The 17,820-nt window shown below is 40.0% G+C and overlaps 1 protein-coding gene across 11 annotated transcripts in view; it reads left to right on the top strand.

The window, feature by feature from the left end:
* The window catches only part of CBFA2T2 (CBFA2/RUNX1 partner transcriptional co-repressor 2), a 166,439-nt gene that overhangs the window by 86,215 nt on the left and 62,404 nt on the right, over positions 1 to 17,820 (top strand). For 6 of the 11 annotated variants that reach the window (XM_074212160.1, XM_074212161.1, XM_074212159.1 and 3 more), the window contains one exon: positions 2,142 to 2,296. The exons of the other annotated variants lie outside the window; for them this stretch is intronic. The gene's annotated coding sequence lies outside the window, so the exon portion shown is untranslated. The remainder of the gene's footprint in view (positions 1 to 2,141; positions 2,297 to 17,820) is intronic. 11 annotated transcript variants of the gene reach the window in all.

Raw genomic sequence — 17,820 nt, 5'->3', positions numbered from 1 at the left:
AAATGATCTTTACATGTAGAAAAAATAAAATACTGTTAAGATAAAAGCAAAGTTGCTCATATGCGGGGGGGGGAGTAGGGGGAGAAGTGGCAGTTTGGGATGGTGGAACAAAGGCTAGATTTGGAGTCAAAGAGAACCTGGGTTTGAATTTCAGCTCCATCAGGTCTTAGGCTGGTAAAGAAGGATTTGAGTGGGAGCTCAGCAACAGATAATATGACTGTTTCCAGAGGACCAGTGTTTCTAAGGGTGCCAGGTTCTGCCTTTGTGATTGTAGGTTGCAATCACAAAACTCCACTGTGCCTCAGTTTCCCCATCTCTAAAATGTAAGGGTTCACCTAAATTACTTCCAGGGTATCTTCTAGCTCTAGGTCAAGAATCCTGCATAGAAGAGGCTAGATCAGGAAACCTAAAAGGATTTTGTCCAGGAGAGACCCCATTATTAGTAGTCTTTGGTAAATAAGCCTGGGCACAGCTGGCACTACTTTTCTCTATTGCTTTTTAGCACTTACTGTGTGTTGTGAAGGTGTGAAGAGACTGTGTCAAGCCAATGGGACTTGGGCATGAGTACATGTGTGGCAGCCATTCCCACCAGGGATTCAGACGCCCCTGTCGCCTCAGCCGCTTCCTTCCAGATGCTGCTCTCACTGCTCAGGGTTAGGAGGAGCTTCAGAAGATGATTTGTTCTTGAAATGAAGAAAAATTCTTACCTTGGCCATCTTCCTACATTTGCCCTTGCTAAGAAGGGAAGTTTTCAGGCTCGAAGACTGGTTTTGTTGCATTTTTTTTTAAATCCCAACTTTGCCTCTGTCTCCTTCTGCATAAAAGTTAGAAGATACTGGCCACACAGATGTCCAAAGGTTTGGGGGAAAGGGGAAAAGCCTCACATGCTCTTCTCTGCAATCTCCATCACCCAGGGATTAGATATAAGAGACATCATTAAAGAAAGCTGTGGGCCAATTCTACTTAAACTTTATTTTGTCCTAAAATACCAACCACATGTTAATTTTAACTAGTATTTAGAGAGCCCAGTAAGGCTTTAGAAGCTTTTTACATAATGTTATTTCATTAGATCTATATAGGTGAGATATTGAACCCATTAATGCAGTATCTTCAAACTAAATAGCAGAATTCCTTTCCTTCTATGACGAGTGTCAAATCTGCTCATTAAAAAGGTAAAAACAAAAGATACTAATAGAATGAATACACATACACACACGTATTTGTGTGTGTGTGTGTGTGTGTGTGTGTGTGTGTGTATTTTTGAAATCTGTCCAAAAGCAGACAGACAACTTCTAAAATGAGAGAGTAGACTTCTTCTCAAGGGTGGCTTGATAAAGAGTTTGGATATAGGAGTTTAGATTTTGAGCCAGAAGTACCATAAAGGGGATGCCATCTTGTTGAACAATTTCTTTTTATATTTGAGAAAACTGAAGAGTGGAGAGCCTAAACAATTTGACCTCACTTATAGCTAGTAAATATCATAGCTAGGATTTGAACCTAGATCCTATGACATTTCCCCTTCTCCCCCCCAACCAGCATTTTTCCACTGCACTATGATATATCTATCCAAAATGAGGCAGGGATAGTCCCACAGAATTCTGCATCAGTCAGGCTAGATCTGCAGTATTTTGTTTAGTTCATGTGCCTGAACTCTTTGCTCAGTGGTACCTGTGGGGCTGTGAGATGGGGATATGAGCTTAAGCTCTGCAGCCTCAAATGTTGGAGACAGCTTCAGGAGATGAGGTTTGGCTGAGCTAGGGATAGTTACAGGATTTGTAGCAGGAGTAATTTAGATTCATCTGATAGCTTGCTGACTCAGGCAACTTGAGAATACAAGAACCATGGGGTGCTCAATAGTTTAAGTAACAGTGGGCAAATCACAGAACCCATCTTGAGGGGAGACTGGCTGGACTTCGCTTATTCTTTTTATTCACCCTCTCATTGCTCTAGCAATGTCATTGCCCACTTTTCAACTTGCAGAATCATGTCTTTCGGTGTTTATAGAGGCATTCCTGAAAAGGTTAAAATCTAACCCTCTTTTAACTGATTTTGGGAACCAGTAATCATGGTTTGTTTGGTTGGGGGTATTTTTAATAAAATTTTATTGATATCCTTTATTTTCATATCATGGTCATTTATAGATTGTATCTGCTCTTTGCCTTTGGAATTGAACTACTCTCCCCTGCAACAAAAGAAACAATTGAACAAAAACAACCGACACAGTGACCACGTGTGACCAGTGTATGCCACATTCTGCCCCAGTAGCATCCTGCACCTCTTGGCAAAGAGGAAGGAGGTATAGTTCATCTTCTATTCAATAGACCCAATCTTGGTTACTCAACACATAGCCCTATGTCCTTTTGATGATCTTTTTCATTTGCCTTGTAATCATCATGGGTATTATTCTTCTGCCTATTTCACCCTCAGAATACCCAGTTCTTCCCTTGTTTCTGTGAATTCCTCAGTCTTACCACTTTTATTTCATAGTATAATGTTCCATCTATAATCATCATTTAATTGATGCTTGTGGTGAATTCTTTTCCCCTCTTCTTTGGAGAGTCTAGTGATGGCAAGATAACCCTCCTCAGTCTGGAGTCTGTTTCTGCCAGTACTAGCTAGATGACTTTGGGTAAGCCCCTTTTCCACATCTGTAAAATAGGGAAGTAGATCCGATGGCCTCATTGTCTCTCCTAATCTTACTAATTCAACTGTCTTCAGACCATCACACCACCAGTGCTTTTAACAGAAAAGCCTGAAGAACAAATCATGAACTTCTGCAATAATGAACTTTAAACACATTTTCCTCATGAAGACTGGGGTGATAGGCCCCCACCCCTCCTCCTGATATATGCAGGCACTGAAACTGTCTGAAAAGTCCAGGGGAGCCAGAGGCGTTATCCTATGTTTTCAAACTCGGTTTGGGTAGCTGCACAAACAGCTGCCACACTGAATAATTGTCACGTCATTATGAGGGTTCCTGTCACTAACTGATCTGTTTGTATAAATCGAGCTCTCACCACATGTGATTGGTAAAATTAGTTCTTGGGAGACTTTCTGCTGTTGAGACCATCTGTTCCCTGCGCCCCAAATCCAGGATGAAGAGTTAGCTTTGGAACCACATGGTAGAAAAGGCACATCAGTGCCTGCAGTTTCAGTGTGGAGTGAGTGAAGAAGAGGAATGGATGTGGGGGGGGCAGGATGAGGAGTGACTGGATCATTCCTCTGATCCCTGTGTCAGCTCTGCAAGTGGCTCTCTTGCCAGTTGGCTTCAGTGGATAGACTAGATTGCCACCCTAGTCAAATGTCAGAATAGGCAGGGTCCATTTTTAGATTTCTGGAAGAAAGGTTCTCGACCACATGTTTTCCTTTAATATCTGAGTTCCATCTCTGCCTCAGTCCCCAATAGACACACAGAGATGCCTTTTTTGTTTCTTTTTTACATCCCAATAATTCCCCCGTACAACTCTCTCTTGTAAAGGTATAATTAGGGAAAACCAATCAACCAGCAAGCATTTATTAACTGCCTACTTTCTACCAGATACTGTGGTAGGCACAGAGGATGCAAATACAGTGAATGAAATGATTCCTGTTTTCAGAAAGCTTGCATTGTAACGGGGAGTCAGCTGAACACTTACAAGTATATACAGAATAGTCAGCAAGCATTCATTAAGTGCTTACTGTGTGCTAGGAGTCATAGCTAGTTCTGTGGATACAAATGAAAGTAAATGGCCATTTCTTTCTCTTAAGGGTCTCATACTTTAATGGGGAAGCCAACACGCAGCAGCTATGGACAGATCAAATATATACAGGTTAAATAGGCATAATCTCAGGGAACGCACTGAGGTTCAGATAGACTTGGAAAGGATTCTGTAAGAAGCCTTTAACTAATTAACCCTTTAACTGACTCTCAAAGGTACCCAGAAGAAATGAAAAGAAAAAAATACACATAAAAAAATCACCAAATGTATGGGACCCTGGGAAAGCTACTACAGTTTATAAAGCACTGGACCTGAAGTCAGAAGAACCTGAATTCAAATCTAGTTGTGTGACCCTGGCCAAATCGCTAAACCTCGTTTGCCTCAGTTTCCTCATCTGTACAATGAGCTAGAGAGGGAAATGGCAAACACTCCAGTATTTTTGCCAAGAAAATCCCAAATGTGGAGTCATAAAGAATCAAACAGGGCTAAAATAACCAAACAGTAACATGCACACACACGTGTGTGGTGTGTGTGTGTGTGTGTGTGTGTGTGTGTGTGTGTGTTTGTATGCTGCCAAACATCAGTGTTTTTACCTTTTTTTCGCCCCTTTTATTTATACTTAGATTCTGGTTTATTGCCTCTTCTATTGTTTTTCCCCCCATACCAAAGTAATGCAATGGAAAAATACTATTTATAAGCATTTATTATGTGCTTACTATAGGGAAATAGGAAAGAAAAAGTCCTCTTGGAGTTTATAGTCTAATGGGGGGAGGACAAACACATAAAAAATGTAGACTGAATAACCAGAGGACCCTAAACAGCAACATGGGGGTGATAATCAACCTTGGTGGATTTACTCATTCCATCAGTGCAACAATCAGACACAATTTTGGGATATCTGCTATAGAAAATACCATCTGTATCCAGAGAAAGAATTGTGGAGTTTGAACAAAGACCAAAGACTGTTACCTTTAATTAAAAAAAAAAAAGAGTTATCTTATTATGTAATTTTGTTATCTCTTATACTTTATTTTTTCCTTCAGGATATGATCTCGATCTCTCTCTCATCACATTCAACTTATATCAACGTATTACCATGGAAACAATGTAAAAACTGCTGTGGGGGTGGGAGGAGGGAAGCGAGATTAGGGAAAAAATTGTAAAATTCAAAATTAATTAATTATAAAATATAATAAAAGTAGGCTGAAAAGGAAAGATGAAAGGAACCCAGAGAAGTCCCAACATTGTACAGTCGGGGAGAGATGAGATGTCTGAGCTCAGCTCTCTTAGGCTGATATTTGGAGTTCATGACTCTACCTTCCAGTCAGTCAGACCAGTAGACCTGGGTTTGCTCCTGGCCTCTGTTTCTTACTTATGACCTAGTAGTCACTTTTAACCTCTTTGGGCTTTCAGCTTGTCCTTCTGTATAGTGAACAAGTTAGAAAAGATGATTTCTTCCAATTAGGCAAGCCTACTATGTGCTCAATGTTGAGGAGGCAAAGGCAATAATAAAACTGCCATCAAAGTACTTATATTTATCCAAGGGACAGAGCGTTGAGGTATCTAAGGAGCAGAGTGGATAGTGTGCTAGATATGGAGGCAGGAAGGTATGGGTTCAAATCCAACCTGAGATATTTATTAGTTATGTGACCCTGGACCCAAGTTATAAGTAAGTTCATTTATGAAATGATGAGACTTGACTTTATGACTTCCAAAGTCCTTTCCAACTCTTTTTTCCAATGAAGGATCTAGATTTATTTATTTTATTACAATAACTTTGTTATAACAGTAAACATAACCCCCCCCCCAGAAAAATGAGAAACCTCAAGAATAGTGAGAAAGAAAAAAATGTACTTCAGTCTGTGTTCAGATTCCAATGGCTCTGTCTCTGGGATGACATGCTTTCTTTATCATAAGTCCACTAGAGAAGTTGCTTCAATATTTTTCCCACAATTGCTATTATTAGCTGTATTTCCCTCCACTCTATTCCTCCCCATTCTCATTTATTTTATTGTCTCTCCTTTTATCCTGGACCTGTCCAAAAGTGTGTTGTATCTGACTACCCTCTCTCACAATCTTCCCTCTTTTCTATCACTTACTCCGCCCTTCCCTCCCCCCATTCCCCCTATCCCATCCTTTTTTTCTGTTTTTTCTCTAGGGTATTATAGATTTCTATACCCTATTGTGTATGTTATTTCCTCTCTGAGCCACTTCTGATGAGAATGAAGGCTCACTCATTCCCCCCCTTGCCTTCCCCCTTTCCACTCCATTGAAAAAGCTTTTTCTTGCCTCATGTGAAATTTCTTGGCTACTGCTTCATCTCCTTTCCCTTCCTCCCAGTACTTTCCTTTATCATCCATTGACTCCATCTTTTTACTATATTATACCATTATATTCTACTCCTTCCTGCGCCCTGTCTATATATGCTCCTTCTAACAGCTCTTTATAAATGAGAAAGTTTACTTGAGTTTTCAATATCATTAAGTTCCTCATAATTAGTCCTTCTCATCTACCCCCTCTATGGTTCATCTGTGTCCTGAACTTGGAGATCAAACTTTTTGTTCAGCTGTGGTTGTTTCAATAGGAAAGTTTGAAAGTCCCTTGTTTCATTGGAAGTCCACCTTTTCCCTTGAAAGAGGATGTTCAGTTTTGCTGGGTAGCTGATTCTTGGTTGTAAACCAAGCTCTTTTGCCTTACAGAATATCATATTCCAATCCCTACAAGCCCTTAATGTAGATGCGGCCAGATCCTGTGTAATCCTGACTATGGAGTCTCAATAGTTGAATTGTTTGTTTCTGGCAGCTTTTAGAATTTTCTCTTTGACTTGGGAGTTTTGGAATTTGGCTATAATATTCCTGGAAGTTTTTCTTTTGAGATCGCTTTCAGAAGATGACCAATGAATTCCCTCAATTTCTATTTTACCCTCTGCTTGTAGGATCTCAGGGCAATTTTGCCATATTATTTCTTGAAAAATGAAGCCTGGTTGTGACTTTCAGGTAGCTGAATCATTTTTAAATTATTTCTTTTGGATATGTTTTTGAGGTTGGTTGTTTTTCCAATGAGATATTTCACATTTTCTTCTAATTTTTGGCTTTTTTGGAAGAGTTTTATTTCTTCCTGATTTCTTGCAAAAGTCATCAGCTTCCTTTAGTTCCATTCTGCATTTGAAGGAGTTATTTTCTTCAGAGAGTTTTTTTTTATATCCTTTAACAGCTGGCCAATTCTGCTTTATAAGGCATTCTTCTCCTCATTTGCCTTTTGTTTTTGCTTTTTCCATTAGGTCTAAACTGGTTTTTAACATATTATTTTCTTCAGTATTTTTTTGTATTTCTTGCACCAAGCTGCTGATTTGGTTTTCATGATTTTTATACATTGCTCTCATTTCTCCCAATTTTTCCTCTACCTTCCTTAATTGCTTTTCAAAGTCTTTTTTGAGCTCATCCATAGTCTAAGCCCATTTTCTATTTCTCTTTGAGGTTTTGGATACAGAAGCTTCAATTTTTGTCATCATCTGAGTGTGTGTTTTGATCTTCCATGGGACTAAAGTAATTTTCTTTTTTTTTCTTTTTTTTATTTATTTTTTATTCTCATTTTATACAAATTTTTTTACATTAATAAAATATTCTTGTTTACAAGTAAACAAAATACCCCTCCATGAATATAGATAGACTTGGCTTGGGTGAAAAAAGTAAAGGGGAGAGAAAAAAAAGTTAAAATTTAAAAAAAATAATAGTAATAATTGTAGGTATGGCCAGGTGGTGCAATGGACGAAGCACCAGCCCTGGAGCCACGAGCACCCGAGCCCATATCCAGCCTCGTAAACCTAAAAATCACCCAGCCGTGTGACATGCAAGCCACCTGATCCCCACTGCCCTGCAAAAATCAAGAAGAAAAAGACCCAAAATAAAATAAAATAGTAATAATAGTAGGGGTGTCTGGGTGGCACTTCCTTTCCCTTGAGCCAGGACCACCCGGGTCCAAATCCAGCCCCAGACACCCAAAGATCCCCCTGCTATGTGGCCCCAGGCAGGCCACCCAGCCCCACTTGCTCTGCACCCTCCCCCAAATAATCATAACAAAAAATGTGCTTGAGTCTTTGTTCCAACACCAACAACTCTGTCATGGGTGGATCACATTCTTTATGATAAGTCCATCACAAAAGTTACTTCCATATTTTTCCAATGTTGCCATTGCTGATCGCAACTCCCTCCTTTCTTATTTCTCCACTACCTTGTACTATATTTTCTCTCTCCTTTCACTCTGACTCTACTGTAGGGTCACTGAGTGGCGCAGCAGACAAATCCCTGGTCTTGGGGCCAAGAAGCCCTGAGCCCCCCTACCGCCCCTTAGGCCCAGAATCTACCTGGCCCTATGGTCCTGGGCAGGCCTTCCAATCCCAGCCCCTTGCAAGAAGTAAAAAAGAAAATGTGTTATATCTGACCACTCTCCCCCCATGGTCCATCCTCTCCTTTTATTCACATCCCCACCCCTTCCCCCTGCTCCCCCCTCCTTCTTAATCCAGATGTCTATACCCCATTGAGTATATTTGCTGTTTCCTCTCTTAGCCATCTCTGATGAGAGCAAAGGTTCCCTCATTCCCCCCTTGCTTCCCCCCTTCCATATCATTGCAATAGCTCATTGTAATAAAAAAAATCTTATTATGTGAAATATCTTGGACTGTTCCCCCTCTCCTGTTTTCTTTTTCCCATTCCATTTCCCTTTTTTTCTATTGACTCCATTTTTACACCATATTTTATCTTCGAATTCAGCTTTCTCCAGTGCTTCAACTATAAAAGCTCCCTCTACCTGTTCTATTAACTGAGAAGGTTCATATGAGTATTATCAGTGTCATTTTTCTATGCAGGAATACATGCAGTTCATCCTCATTAAGTCCCTCCTATTTCCCCCCTCTCCTCCAATCTCCATGCTTCACCTGAGTCCTGTATCTGAAGATCAAACCTTCTGTTCAGCTCTGGCCATTCCAAAAGGAACCTTTGAAATTCCCCTGGTTCATTGAAAGTCCATCTTTTTCCCTGGAAGAGGACATTCAGCCTTGCTGGGTAGTTCATTCTTGGCTGCATTCTAAGCTCTTTTGCCTAACGGTATATTGTATTCCAAGCCCTACGAGCTTCCATTGTAGTTGCTGCTAAGTCCTGTGTGTGTGATCCTGACTGCAGCTCCACGATATTTGAACTGTGTCCTTCTGGCTGCTTGTAATATTTTCTCTTTGACTTGGGAGTTCTGGAACTTGGCTATAATATTCCTAGGGGTTGGTTTTTTGGGATCTCTTTCTCGGGGGGATCGGTGGATTCTCTCCATTTCTATTTTGCCCTCTGCTTCTAGAATATCAGGGCAATTTTCCTGTAGTAATAATTTGAAAATGATGTCAAGGTTCTTCTCCTGATCATGACTTTCAGGTATTCCAATAATTTTTAAATTATCTTTCCTAAGTCTGTTTTCCATATCAGTTGTTTTTTCAATGAGATATTTCACATTTTCTTCTAATTTTTCATTTTTTTTGTTTTGAAGTATTGATTCCTGATTTCTGGTAAATTCATCAATCTCCCTGAATTCTATTCTTTGTCTGAAGGATTTGTTCTCCGCAGAGAGTATTCTTATCTCTTTTTCCATCTGGCCAATTTTGCTTTTTAAAGCATTCTCCTCCTCAATAACTTTTTAAACTGTTTTATCCATTTGACCTAAGCTGGTTTTTAGCATGCTATTTTCTTCAGCATTTTTTTGGATTTCCTTGACTAAGCTGCTGACTTCATTTTCATGTTTTTTCTGCATCTCTCTCCTTTCTTTTCCCAGTTTTTCTTCCAACTCCCTCATTTGATTTTCAAAGTCTTTTTTGAGCTCTGTCATAGCCTGAGCCCAATTTCTGTTTTTCTTGGAGTCTTTAGATGCAGGAGCTTGTGCTTCCTCATCTTCAGACTGAGTATTTTGATACTTCTTGGGCTCATTTGCAAAATATTTCTCAATAGTCTTCCTTTTGTTTCTCTGCTTGCTCATTTTCCCAGCCTGGGCCTGGTTTTGGGGTGTTTCTTGAGCTTTTGGGACACTCCCACAAGGGTCTCAGTGTGTGAGGCTCTGTCCTCCCTCCTGGTCTGTGAATGACCATAAGCGCCCCCCTCTGCCACAGGGCCAAGGTGTGGGGGAGGGGCGTAGACTGTGATCAGGATCTGAATGTGGTCAGAGCCCCAGAGTCCTGTTCCAGAGGCAGAGGACAGAAGAGCTCTGCAGTCTCTCTTCACTCCCCTCCCTCAGCTCAATGGGCTCATGCCCTAGGGACTCCTGCTTATCCGCCTGCTTCTGTTTCCTGGATCTGGGCTTCAGAAAGACCAAGCTGCTTGCTGTGTGCCCTGAGGGCTGGGCTCTACGTGCTCACTCTGGCAGAGGTCCCCCGCTGTTCCCCCACTTTGTGCCCGGTGCTCCTCGGGGTGCAGCTCAGGAGACTCCCCCGCTGCTGTGAGCCACGGCTCCCTGCGCCCTGGGACTGCCTCTGGGAGGCTGAAGTTCTTTCCCTCTGGTGGGCCACTCCTCTGGCAGGCCGCCCCTCCGACCCTGGGAAGCAGAGCCTTTCTGCTCTTTTCCAAGTTACCTTGAGTAGGAGAACTGCCTCACTGGGTCCCTTTGTGGGTTCTGTCTCTAAAGTTTAGTTAGAGTCCTTAACTTATGAGTTTTATCAGAAAGCTCCTAAGACTTGATTTCTTCTTGTCGCCATCTTCTAAAGTAATTTTCTATGGTCCGATTCTTCTTTTTCTGTTGTTTCCTCATTTCTTCAGTCCAAGACTTAATTTACAGCACTTTCAAGGCTTTAGGGGTATTTTTTGGGACACCCCACTGGGACTTTTATTCCTCTAAGGTCTTATGCTGTCTTGCCTGTGCTTTTTTTATGTAAATGACCACAACACTCCCCTCTACCCTGGAGCTGTAAGGAGGTGCCCTGCTCTGCTGTCTTAGTATGGAAACCCAGAATGTAATCTGGATCTGAGTATAGGCAAACAGCAGAGTCCTACCCCCAGGGGGAGCACAGAAATTAATGCAGTCCTGACCCCCTTACCATCTGTGGGCTGTGGTCTGGAGGTGCAGGCTGGTTTCTCCCAATTCTTGCTGCAAGTTCTGTGGCCAGTGTTCCTCACTCTACACTCATTCTGATGTAGCAGAATTCTCTCACTGCCCCTTCAAGCTGTTCCTGGGCTGTGCTGTGACTGAGTGACCTGGTCCTGGTGAAACACACCTTTCGTGTGAAACTTCTAAGTTATCTTGGACTGGGAAAATGTATCACTCAGTCTTTCTGTGGGTTCTACCTGTCTAAATTTTAGCTAGAGTCATAATTTGATGGCTTTTGGAGTTTTTGGGGGAAGGAGTTCTGGGAAATGCTGCCTTCACACCACCATCTTAGCTCCACCTCCCCCTTTCCAACTCTTAATCAAGAGTGGGGAATTTTTTTCTGCCAAGGACCCCTTTGATATTTATAGCATCATTTTGGGGCTATATTTGGTCATAATACAACCCTAAAAAGCTCCTAGATTTTTTGAATTTCAAGTCCTGCCTGCAGTTGCCTAGGTAATACCAGATCATTAGAGCTCTAGACTAAAGGTTCCCTGCCCCTGACTTAAATCTATATTTCCATGTAATCAAAGAGGGAGAGAACACTAATCTAGGAATATCAGGAAAGGTTTCATGGAGGAGGTGGTTCCTGAGGAAGCAGAGATGAAAAAAAAATACATTCTAGACCTTAGGGATGACTAGTATTAGTGTTTAATATTAAAGGCTTTTAAGTTGGGGATCAGTCAAGGTAGATTTTGATTTCCAGGGGTTTATGAATTTGTGTGGGGAAAAATTACATCTTAATTTTCACTGTCTGTTAATCAATTTGCATTTCCTTTCATTATGAATGCAGGCAATAATTGTCAAAGGTCTATAGGCTTCAGCAGGTTGCCAGAGGGATCCTCATCACAAAAAGGTTAAGAATTTCTGCTGCAGGTGTTAGGATATTATGAGTGCCCCTCACACCTTACTTCTCTTTTATGGTACTTTGTGAACTCATCTCATCAAATTTGTTTTGTTAAAGGCTTTCCCAATTCTATTGAAAGGCTTCATTAATGACCTAACCTATAATGTCTACTTGGTTTTGTTTTGTTTTGTTTTGTTGGGGGTTTTTTAGGTTTTTGCAAGGCACTGGGGTTAAGTGGCTTGCCCAAGGTCACACAACTAGGTAATCATTAAGTGTCTGAGGTCAGATTTGAACTCAGGTACTCCTGACTCCAGGGCCAGTGCTCTATCCACTGTGCCACCTAGCTGCCCCTATAAGGTCTGTTTGGGCATTGGACTGGGCAGAGAGCTGTGCCAGGCAACATCCAGCTACAATCTGACTCTCAGGGGATGTGATTTGACCATCTCAGATCAGAGCCTGGGACACAACCAGCCCACTCACAGAGAGGGCATCACCTGGTCTGTGCTCTTTGTCAAAGGCAGACTTGTTAGAGATGTTGGAGAATGTGCTCAGAGGCAAAGAAGCTATGATTGCTGTGACATCATAGGCACCATTTAGAGAGACAGAGACTAGATTTGCCTTGAGGAACGTTGCCTTAGCTATGTCATTTTGCTAAAAAACAAACACACTCACATTTCTAAGATATTATAAAGGTAGAGTCTACCCAGATCCTTTGAGCCTAACCTCACTCTAACATGACACCTCTAGCTATGGATCCATCAACCAGTCAGTCACAAACACATATTAAGCCATGTTCCAGGCAGTGAGAAGCCGAGAATACCAAGGTAGCTCAAATATTTGTTACATTCTGTCAACTAAGATTAGCCCTGCTTAGCATTGCCTTCTGGGAGGGACTAGCTTTAGGTCCAGGGTATCCACTTGGGTCTCTTCTCCCCTCATCCCAGCATGCTCACTGGCATCTCGTTCCCTTCCCAATCTACTCCAATTCATTAAAACTAACTAAACCATTGTGATTATTTTGTCTGATAATTTTTTTATTAATATCCATGAAATGCCTGTGAGTCTTTCATTAATTGTTGTCAGTCTGATAGGTGTGAGGTGGAAGGGAAGGGAAATATATGCATTTGTTAGTTGCCTACTATGTATGAGACACTGTACTAAGCACTTTACAGTTATTATCTCATTTGATCCTCATAGTAATCCCTGGTGGTAGGTGACTCACTTAAGGTCACATAGCTAGCACAAGTGTCTGTGGCCATAATTGATCTCCTGTCTTCTTGACTCTAAATGTAGCACTCTATCGACTGCATCACTCAGCTTCATAGCTAGAAATGATGATGATGATGATGATAGCAAACATTTATTTAGACTTACTATGTACCACACTGTAATTAGAACTTTACAATTATTATCTTATTTGATCCTCATAATAATCCCTGGTAGTAGGTGATTATCCCCATTTTAGAATCGAGGAAACTGAGGTAGATAATTAAATGACTTACTTAAGGTCAAGCAATTAGCAAGTTTTTGAGGCCAAGCTCCTGACTCAGGTCCAGGACTTTATCTACTATGGCACCTAGTTAGTAGAACATTAGTGGCTTTAATTTGCATTTCTTTAATTTTTATAAATTTTAATCAGTGCCTTATATATCTTGTATATAAGACCTTTATCAGAAATACCTGCTGCAAAGATTTTTCTCCCTAGTTACCTATTTCACTTCTGGGTTTTTAACTACATTGGTTTTGATTCTACAGAAACTTAAGTTTTATAGAATTGGATTTGTCATTTTACTTTGTGCCTTTCCATTCCTTGTTCTGTCATAAACTCTTTCCCTATCTACAGATTCAGAAAGATAATTTCTCCTTTGCTCCTTTAATTTGTTCATGAAGTTGTCTTCTTTTATGTCTTAAGTCATGTATTCAATTGGAACTAATACTTTGGTATATGATATAAGGTATTGGTCTTCACCCAATTTCTGCCAAACTGTTTTCCAGTTTCCCCCAGAGTTTTTGTTGAATTGTGGGTTGTTACCTCAAGGGCCAGAGTTTTGGAATTTTTCCAGCACTCTGTTACTCTTTAACATATAGTTCATATCTTCATAACACTTTAAAGTTTAGGAAACTTTTTTACTCACCACAACTCTGTCAGGTAGTAGTGCAAGTCTTTTTATGTACATTTTACAGATGAGGAGGCTGAGGTCCAGAGAGACGTAAGTGACTTAACCATAGTCAAACAGCTCAGAAGTTTCAGTATCTAGAACTGGAACTAAATCAAGGCTTTCCACTATGCCATAGAGCTCCAGCTACAATAGCCAGTGTTTCCCAGTGGACTTTTTCTTTAAATGACAGATACATTTGATTTAGAAAAGGCTGACTTGTTCACTTGGATGATGCTAGTCAGCATGTAAAGAGACTAAAAGAGAACTGGTCAACTCTGATTGGGAGGCAATTATTCTGTATGAGCAAGAAAGATTAGTTTAATTTCTATTCAATAAATATTTTCAAGACCCTACATGGGCAGCTAGGTGGCGCCATAGTGCATAGAGCACTGGATCTTGAGCCAGAAAGATTCATTTTCTTGAGTTCAAATTCAGCCCAAGACACTAAGATTTGGGACTCTGGGCGAGTCACTTCACCCTGTTTGCCTTGGTTTCCCCATCTGTACAATGAACTGGAGATGGAAATGGCAGGCTAGTCTAGTATCTTGCCAAGAAAACCTCAAATGGTGTCACAAAAGAGAAGGACACAACTGAAATGATCAAACCAAACACAATATGCTACTATGTTTATATTATGCAAAGACAAAAACAAAAATTCTTGCCTTCCAGAAGCTTGCATTGGGGTGAGGGAGGAACACATAACAGGTACTCAAATAATATGAAATATATACAGAGTAAAGATACTGTTGTGTTGGGGGGGGGGGGGGGGACAGGAGAGAATCACTACAGTTTCCAAGGCTCAAAAAGGACCTCTTGTAAGAAGTTTCACTTGGGCTGAGCCAAGGTCGACATTATTACTAATTATAAGTTAAGACAATATCTTAATTCAACAAGAAAGTATGAATTAGATTTTCATAAAGTTGGATGAACTAACCATAAATGCAAACTAAGGTCTGTGATATTAGAATATATAAGTGATGGTTCTAATATTCATGGTGGCAAAAAAGAGCTTGTTCTAAAAATCTTTACAAATTTTTTTTCAGTTGCTCATCTTTTTATTGTCCACCTTCCAGGTTCATCCTTAAATTCCATTAATCAAATGGTATTAATTTCAGAAGCCAGTGAATTACTAAGCTGCTTTTTCTTCCTAATTCTTAACTATGGAAGTTTCCAGGTAGATAATTTAAACAGGTGATAATTCCAAAATTTTCTGTATTTGCATTGGAGACTTAACCTTTTACTTGGGCATTTGATTCTCTGTCCAGTTTTTGCTTTGGCTAGTTACTGATGTAAACTTAAGCCCTTCATTGAACTCCACACCTCAAGAGTCAGCTTAGATGGAGAAAAACTGCAATTAAAAATATTTGTGGGGGCGGCTAGATGGTGCAGTGGATAGAGCACTGGCCCTGGAGTCAGGAGTACCTGAGTTCAAATCCGACCTCAGATGCTTAATAATTACCTAGCTGTGTGGTCTGTGTGGTCACCCCATTGCCTTGAAAAATAAAACAAAACAAAACCTTAAAAAAAAGTATTTGTGAATAACTAAGAATTGACTGTATGAAATGTGGGAGAGTCTGGCCTCCATGATTGTCTCAAACAATAGTTGAAGAATGTCCCTGTTAGCTCAGAAGACCCTCACTTTGCCACTAATTAACTATGACCTTTGGCAAGTCTAGGTCACTAGGTCTCAGTTTCTTCTATTAAATGGGAGAGAAAGGATAAAATTATGATGTCTTAAGCTATCGATCGGCTTAAATTCTTTTACTTTGTCATAGCTATCGCTCTTTGCTATCTTTTTCTCTTTATTCCTTAACTCCATATCCTCTAGCCACCTACCACCATAAGAAGAGACACTTTGAAGCACTGGTATGAGATCAATAGTGTTAGTTTCCAGTTTTTGGAACAAAAGACTTAAGAGCTGGATGGGATCTCAGAGCTCAGCTAATGATGTTTACTCTGGGACACTTCAATAATGGTGTCAAAAGTGGAACATAGCACCATATATGTTACAAATGAGCAAACTGACTCAGGAGATGAAGTGATTTGCTCAAAGTCACAGTAGCTAGATCAGCCTTTGACTTGGAATCTAGCAATCTTTCCACTATATATCATGCTTTCTCAGTAGACTGCATTTAGTAATTCCTTAGAGAAAAGAAACATTTCTGCAACCATCAACTCTTTGTTGGCAATCAAATAGACTTGGTTGCAAGGAGAGTTTTGCAAACCTTAAAGCTATATAGCAATTCAAGTTATTGTTAATTGATTTATTAATTGTTCACTTTTTTTAGTTTATCTATTTTCCATCTGTATGCAAAGATAGTTTCGAACATTCATTTTTTTGGTAAGATATTGAGTCCCATATTTTTCTACTTCTGCTTTTTCCCTCCCCCTTCCGTCTCTTCCCTCCCCTTCTGCTTGACAGCAAGTAATCTGATATAGGTTATACATGTATAACTATGTTAAAACATATTTCCATATTGTGAAAGAAGAATCAGAACAAAAGAGAAAAACAATAAATTTTAAAAATAGAAAATAGTACGCTCTGGTTTGCAGTCAGACTCCATAACTTTTTCTCTGGATATGTATGGCATTTTTCAGCACAAGTTCTTTAGGATTGTATTTGCTCATATTCACTGCTCTCTTGTTCTAATAATTTATCTATTTGTAAGAGCCTCTCACAGAGCTTCTGTAGCTAAATTTTACTGTTAAAACCTCACTCCCTTGTTGGAAGTTTTAACTGTTTTGGGGCTTCATGTCCTCATGAGGAGAGGAAAAAAATCATACATTCTATACCAAATGGTGATAAGTTAACACTATATAATTTTTGCCCTAATTACTTTTTCTTTGTTAAGTCAGACTTACACCTTCTCCAAAATCTTCCTTGATGTCCTCCTGACCCTAGCCAGGATTTTCTATCTCCTTTTTGTCTTAATAGTCCTCCTATTTCAGATCTCCTTTGCCTCTCTAGTGCTCATCTAAATATTATAACTAACTGTGTGGGGTGTTGTCTTTGTCCTTATTAGAATACAAGTTCTATTGGGGCAGGGACTACATCTGATTTCTTTCTTTTTCACCCCCCAGTATCAGTATGGAGCTTTGTATACAGTAAGCACTTAATAAATGCTTTCTGCACGAATAATTTGGTAGCACCTACCAAGCACTGACAATGAGCATTCTGTTTTCTAGTTAAATATGTACTGAGCTTCATTAGGACTAAGACTGGGCCTAATCCATCTCTCTGCACTCCTCTAAAGTACCAGCCTCAGGGCCCCAAGCAGAGCAGGCTCTTGGGAAACATTAGCTGAATGAACAGATTAATCTTACTCATGCTTTCTGTATGGAGACAGCCAAGGTAGATACATCTGGAATGTTCATTCCTAACATTTCATTCAGAAAGTCTTAATTACAGTAGAAATTCCTGATGTAAAGTAGTAAAAATTTAGGCTGAAAGATGTTAACATTGCCTGACAAATGCCAACAGTCATAAGATCTCCTTGTTACCAGAGGCCCAGGTCATCTGGTCTAACCTCCTACCCAGTGGAAGAATCTTTGCTCTGGAGACTAATTTTTCAGGGGATGAGAACATTTTCATATCAAACACGCATATATTTAAGTCTTTTCCTAATTTAAAATGTTTTTTTATGGGGGGGTGGAGAAGAATGTATAAAATTTTTAAATCACTCTGTAAGCCCAAAAACCATTATTGTGTTTTGTCTTTGACTTTTTGGATTACAATTATTAAACTTAGAAAGCTGTTGTGTTTTATTTCAACTGCATTCTTGGTATTAATCCAAGAGCTATACGATACAGGAGCCCAACAATCTTTCCTTTTTACTGCCTTCATGGTGCTTACAATCTAATGACTGGACTAATGAGTCCAGACTGTAAGCACCATGAAGGCAAGGACAAAACTTTGAACTCTGGAGGCACATACAGCAAGTATTTTCTGAATAAACTCATGAGTTTAGTGATCATCCTCAGGTGTGCATGTGAAACATTTGTT

This window comes from Macrotis lagotis, chromosome 1, assembly GCF_037893015.1.
Source record: "Macrotis lagotis isolate mMagLag1 chromosome 1, bilby.v1.9.chrom.fasta, whole genome shotgun sequence".
NCBI classification, from domain to species: Eukaryota; Metazoa; Chordata; class Mammalia; order Peramelemorphia; family Peramelidae; genus Macrotis; species Macrotis lagotis.
The sequence above is the reverse complement of the archived record's forward strand: the minus strand, read 5'-3'. Positions and strand labels throughout refer to the sequence as shown.